The sequence below is a fragment of the Oncorhynchus nerka genome, linkage group LG27 (assembly GCF_034236695.1).
Source record: "Oncorhynchus nerka isolate Pitt River linkage group LG27, Oner_Uvic_2.0, whole genome shotgun sequence".
NCBI lineage: Eukaryota > Metazoa > Chordata > Actinopteri > Salmoniformes > Salmonidae > Oncorhynchus > Oncorhynchus nerka.
Genome location: NC_088422.1, coordinates 80,518,706 through 80,524,813, shown reverse-complemented (window position 1 = coordinate 80,524,813; position 6,108 = coordinate 80,518,706). Strand labels below are relative to the sequence as shown.

General features: G+C 42.1%; 1 long non-coding RNA gene across 1 annotated transcript; it reads left to right on the top strand.

Moving 5' to 3' along the window:
• The first annotated feature begins 2,610 nt into the window (after nt 1-2,610).
• On the top strand, nt 2,611-3,073 carry LOC135565219 (uncharacterized). Its single transcript, XR_010461397.1, has 2 exons — nt 2,611-2,798; nt 2,905-3,073. It is a non-coding gene; the product is annotated as an uncharacterized LOC135565219 (long non-coding RNA).
• Nucleotides 3,074-6,108: the final 3,035 nt, after the last annotated feature.

Below are 6,108 nucleotides of genomic sequence, written 5' to 3'. Positions count from 1 at the left end.
GTCAAACTATGTATAGAATCAATCTTTAGGATGTTTTTAACATAAATCTTCAATAATGTTCCAACCGGAGAATTCCTTTGTCTTTAGAAATGCAATGGAACGCAGCTACCTCTCACGGGAGCACGTGATCAGCTCATGGCACTCTGCCAGACACCTGGTTTAAACAGCTCTCTTTCTCTCCCCCTTCACAGTAGAAGCCTCAAACAAGGTTCTAAAGACTGTTGACTGTTGACATCTAGAGGGAGTATTACCCCATAGACACTGTATATTCGATAGGCAATGACTTGAAAAACTACAAACCTCAGATTTCCCACTTCCTGGTTGTTTTTCTCTCTGGTTTTTGCCTGCCATATTAGTTATGTTATACTCACAGGCATCATTCAAACAGTTTTAGAAACTTCAGAGTGTTTTCTATCCAAATCTAATAATATATATGCATATTCTAGCTTTTGGGCCTGAGTAGCAGGCAGTTTACTCTGGGAATCTTATTATCCAAGCTACTCAATACTGCCCCCCAGTCCCAAAGAAGTTAAAGTCCCCGGCTACTAGGAGCGCCACCTCTGGGCGATGTGAGTTTTCTTGTTTGCTTATGGTGGAATACAGCTCATTCAATGCTATCTTAGTGCTAGCCTCTGACTGTGGTGGTATGTACAGCTACAAAGATTATAGATGAAAACTCTCTCGATATGTAATGTGGTCTACAGCTTATCATGAGAAACAATAGTTCGAGACTTTCTTAGATATTGTGCACCAGCTGTTGCTTACAAAAATACATAGACCGCCGCCCCTTGTTTAACCAGACCACTGTTCTATCCTGCCGGTACACCATATAACCAGCCAACTCTACGTTGGTATTGTAGTCATTCAGCCACAAATCCATGAAGCATAAGATGTTACAGTTTTTAATATCCCGTTGGTAGTTTAATCTTCCCAATAACTTGTCAATTTTATTGTCCAAAGATTGCATGTTTGCTAGCAGAACTGAGGGAAGTGGGGGTGTATTCGATCCGTCCGACTTCTCAGCAGGCAGCCCGCTCTCTGGCCTCTCTTTCTCTGCCTCCTCTTCACACAGATCATGGGGCTCAGGACCTGTTCCCAAGGGAGCCATGCATCCTCCACCTCGGGCTCGTCAGAGCCGTGAAAGAAGAAAAAGGATTCTTCTAGTCCATGGTGAGTAATCGCAGTCCTGATGTATAGAAGTTATTTTCGGTCATAAGAGACGGTAGTGGCAACATTATGTACAAAAAGAGTACAAAAATAACTTACAAACAAAAAATGCAATCGGTTGGGGGCACGTAAAACGTCTGCCTTCTGCTCCGGCGCCATCCTCCACCATCATTTCAAGCTCTTGTTTGCTGAAGATTATATTGCACTTTCCTTGGTTATCCATTTTTGGTTTTGATATAGCTAGCCTGATGGCTATAATGTGTGAAAAATAATGAAATGACCAAATCCTATCATCCTGCCACACAGGCTTATTTATTGGTTTCAAGCACGTCACTAATGTCACTAATGTCAATGCCACAAAATAAGTTCTTTAACTTCTTATGGTATAGGGGACACTTGCGTCCTACTTGAAAAAAAAACAAGGAAAATGCAGTAAGGCAAATTCAAATAATGATGTAAAAATCTAACTTTCATTAAATCACACATGTAAGATGCTCAATTAAAGCTACACTCGTTGTGAATCCAGCCAACATGGCAGATTTTAAAAAGCTTTTCGGCGAAAGCATAAGAAGCCATTATCTGATGATAGCACAATGTCAACAAAGAGGGTAGCATATTTCAACCCTGCAGGCGCTACACAGAACGCTGAAATAAAATATAAAACATGAATTACCTTTGACGAGCTTCTTTTGTTGGCACTCCAATATGTCCCATAAACATCACAATTGATCCTTTTGTTTGATTAATTGCGTCCATATATATCCAAATTTATTTGACATGTTTGATCCAGAAAAAAAAGCTGCCAAAAAACGCAACGTCACTACAAAACAGTTCAAAAGTTGCCTATAAACTTGGCCAAAATATTTCAAACTACTTTTGTAATACAACTTTAAGTATTTTTAAACGTTAATAATCAATCAAATTGTAGACGGGGCTATCTGTGTTCAATACAGCAAGTAAACAAACCATGCTCCTTTTTACGTCTTGCGCAACTCTCAATAGTGTAACGTTGTTTCAGGATGTTGCACAAATGGATAACCTCAACCAAATTCCAAAGACTGGTGACATCTAGTGGAAGCGGTAGGAACTAAAAACAGGTTCCTATGAAATATCCCTTGGTAAAGACACCTCAGGGAACAGTCAGATGCAAAAAAAAAATTCTGAACAGTTAGTCCTCGGGGTTTTGCCTGCTACATAAGTTCTGTTATACTCACAGACATGATTCAAACAGTTTTTGAAACTTCAGAGTGTTTTCTATCCACATCTACTAATAATATGCATATCTTATATTCCTGGCATGAGTAGCAGGAAATTGAAATTGGGCACGCTATTTATCCAAAAGTGAAAATGTTGCCCCCTATACCTTAAGAGATTTTTAAAGCACGTCACTAATGTCAATACTGTCACGAATCCCGCTTCCTGAGTCTGTGTTTGCTTCTGTCCTGGAGTGTGTTTCCGGTGTCCTGGAACGCACCCTGTCTGGTTGCCGGGCGAATTAGCTTGTTGGGAGATCGATGTTCACCCGCACCTGTATCCCATCAGTAATCTGCACACCTGTCCTGATCATCACCTCTCCCCTTCAAAAGCTCTGACCTGACATCCATTCCCTGCCGGATCGTTAGCCATGAACAGTATGTTGTGCCCACGAACCAGCCTCCAGTTTATAGAGTTTGTTTTGTTTTATTGTTTTGTACGTCTTGCTTGCCTTTAACTTACCGCCGTTTGTTTTGTCTACAGCCATTCACCCGGAACCCATACCCCATCCCTGTCTGCTCGTCGCCAGTGTGTTGTTATCCATTGGATCTGCCTATCCACTCCCATCAACCCACCTCCGCTGCCCGCTCCTCCACCCGGAACTATCTACCTCCACGTTCTCATTGATTAATAAATACTCACCATCTTTATACTCACCTTGTCCTGGTCTGCTTCTGGGTCCAATTCTGGTAATCCGTGACAAATACCACATAAAAAGTTCTTAAGAAAGATACTTACAAAGTTCCTAAGTAAACTAAGAATTCCTAAGAACATTTTGAGAAATTACACTGATGAACTATCTTATGAACTTCTTATTTCTTTCATAAGTAATGTTTTGTGAATCCGGCCCCTGGCCCTCAGAGAGACTGGTAGGAGGCTCCATATATGTTTTGGAGAGGAGACCCCATTGTTGTTTGGGAAAGGAGGCCCCATGGATGTTTAGGAGAGGGGCCCCATGGATGTTTAGGAGAAGGGCCCCATAGATGTTTAGGAAGAGACGCCCCATAGAAACAAAATGGAGGCCCTGCAGTGCACTGTGACATCAGAGAGGCCTCTGAGCCTGCTCCGCAGGGAACCTGATCCTCCACATAGCCCATAGGAGCCTGTATCATTACTGAGTGGGAGATGGTGGTGGTGTACCACTTTAGTAGGTAGGAGAGGGGTGTATCACCTGTCAGATGACCTCTTCACTCTCCCATTGGACAACACTTAGCAAAACTCTCTCAAACTCATTATAATAACATCATTTCAACACGCACAGTTGGCCTAGCGTCGTCCGGGTTTGGCCGGGGTAGGCCATCATTGTAAATAAGAATTTGTTCTTAACTGACTTGCCTAGTTAAATAAAGGTTACACACACCACACTGACCAAAAAGTTGTTTTGTTGGCATTTATGTATGTCCCTGTTACCAGTAAAACATCATTAAAACCTATTTCTTTCACTTACTTGTTGTGCTGTTTCGTTGTTCATTTGTTCAGTCGTTTCAATGTCAACCAGGATTTAATCACACATGTCAAGCAGTGTAGTTTTAGCTCTGTCTCTCCATGGCCTCTCTTCCTCGGTGCGCACTGGCAATGTGTCCGTTTTCATCTTGTCCAGCTGTGTATGTAACATTTCACGTAAACCCTGTTTCTTGTCTGCATCGAAGTAGCGGTCCTTGTACCTAGCATCAAGCATGTTGGTGACACAGTAAAGACAGAATGCCACCGATTCTCTTGTTCACAGCCTGTGCCGGCAGTTTTGTTGAGCGGGCGTTTCAATGCCACGACAGAGGGTATCATGTCTGGTGCAGGCGCAGTTGATGAGCTTTTTTCTCGAGTCAGTTGTTCGAATGGAGCTAGCTAGTGTGTTCATGTTTCCAAGTTTCAAACATGTTCTCAAATGCCATTGAAATGGCAGAAGCTGTATGACAACCAGCACATTCTTGAGCATGCAATACTACTTTCCTTAGTACAAAATCCTTGACAATTCACTGTGCTGTCATACTCAGCATGCTCATGGGTCTGATATCGCAAGTCCAAATGTCAGTCGTGAAGCTAATAGCAGTGACGCTATTACTGTGTAACTCCGGTAGGGCAACATCTGAAAAATAGCACATTTCATAGTGTGTACCGGTGCTCGACAGTCGGCGAAAGCCAACATCACCCACGACAGAGAACGGTTGATTGTCAAGGGCAATGAATTCCATTATCTTGGCGTTAATGGATTTTACCTTTTGAATGTTCTTACTCTTTCAAATGACTGCTCGACTTGTTGACTGCTCGATCGATACAGCAGACATTGTGGGCTAGGTTAGGAATACTGTGTTGCACGTGTAGCGCAAAATTTTATGTGGTGTCATTACGTCATGTATGCCTTATATAGGTATGCACGTCATGTACCTACGTTATATAGGTATGCACGTCATCTAACTACGTTATATAGGTATGCACGTCATGTACCTACGTTATATAGGTATGCACGTCATCTACCTACGTTATATAGGTATGCACGTCATCTACCTACGTTATATAGGTATGCACGTCATCTACCTACGTTATATAGGTATGCACGTCATCTACCTACATTATATAGGTATGCACGTCATCTACCTACGTTATATAGGTATGCACGTCATCTACCTACGTTATATAGGTATGCACGTCATCTACCTACATTATATAGGTATGCACGTCATCTACCTACGTTATATAGGTATGCACGTCATCTACCTACGTTATATAGGTATGCTCGTCATCTAACTACGTTATATAGGTATGCACGTCATCTAACTACGTTATATAGGTATGCACGTCAGCTTTGACACCGGTTTTGCACATCGGCGTTAAACTAGACATCAGGCCGATGCCGATGTTGGCAATTTTAGCTAATATCGTCCGATTCCGATATGTTTACAGATATATCGTGCATCCCTAATTTCAACCAGTTCTTACCACTGGGCTGCATGTTGAGATTCTTTTTAAAGTTATTATGGAGGGAACATGGATGAAGCACAAAAACTAATTTCCTGCCTCAGTGTTTTTGTTTGATCGGTTTCAGCTCAGTGGCAGTGTACTTTTTTCAGATAGAGATGACAAAAAGTAATCATTCCCCATGTGGCATTTAGTTTTAATAGAGCTCTATTAGGTGTTAAATCTTCTCCAGCATGGCTAAGCAGAGGGTGAACTGTCCCGTTTAAAACAGCCCCATAACTCCTGGAGAAAGTAGCAGTTTCTTCAAACAGAACCAGCCTGTGTTTGGTGTTTGTCTGCAGGAGACGTGACACGTCCACCCATGACGTGCACTACTGCCTGCCAGTCTTGCAGTGTCTCTCTGCCTCTCTGCACCTGTCCTCTCCAGATCATAGACTCCATTAACATCCCAGGAAGTTGGTGAAAACAAAGCTAACATGTGCCAACAGAAGTGTAATGTGAAGAGAGGAGACACTCCTTTTAAATGACAACCACATTTCATTGGGGGGTAGAAAAACAGACAGACAGTCGAAGAGGCAACTTGCTAGCTGCTGGGACATTTTCAAGGTGTAACAGACTAACAAATTAAAAATACGTGATGCCAATGTGACTACAGATGTTTTGCCTTTAGTGTCGATCCTTGGCATAATCCCAAACTGAAGAAACCAAGGAAAATGCAGTAGATGAAAGTCCAGGTTTTCCAAGAACACTAGCTGGCTTATTAAATCCACTTTG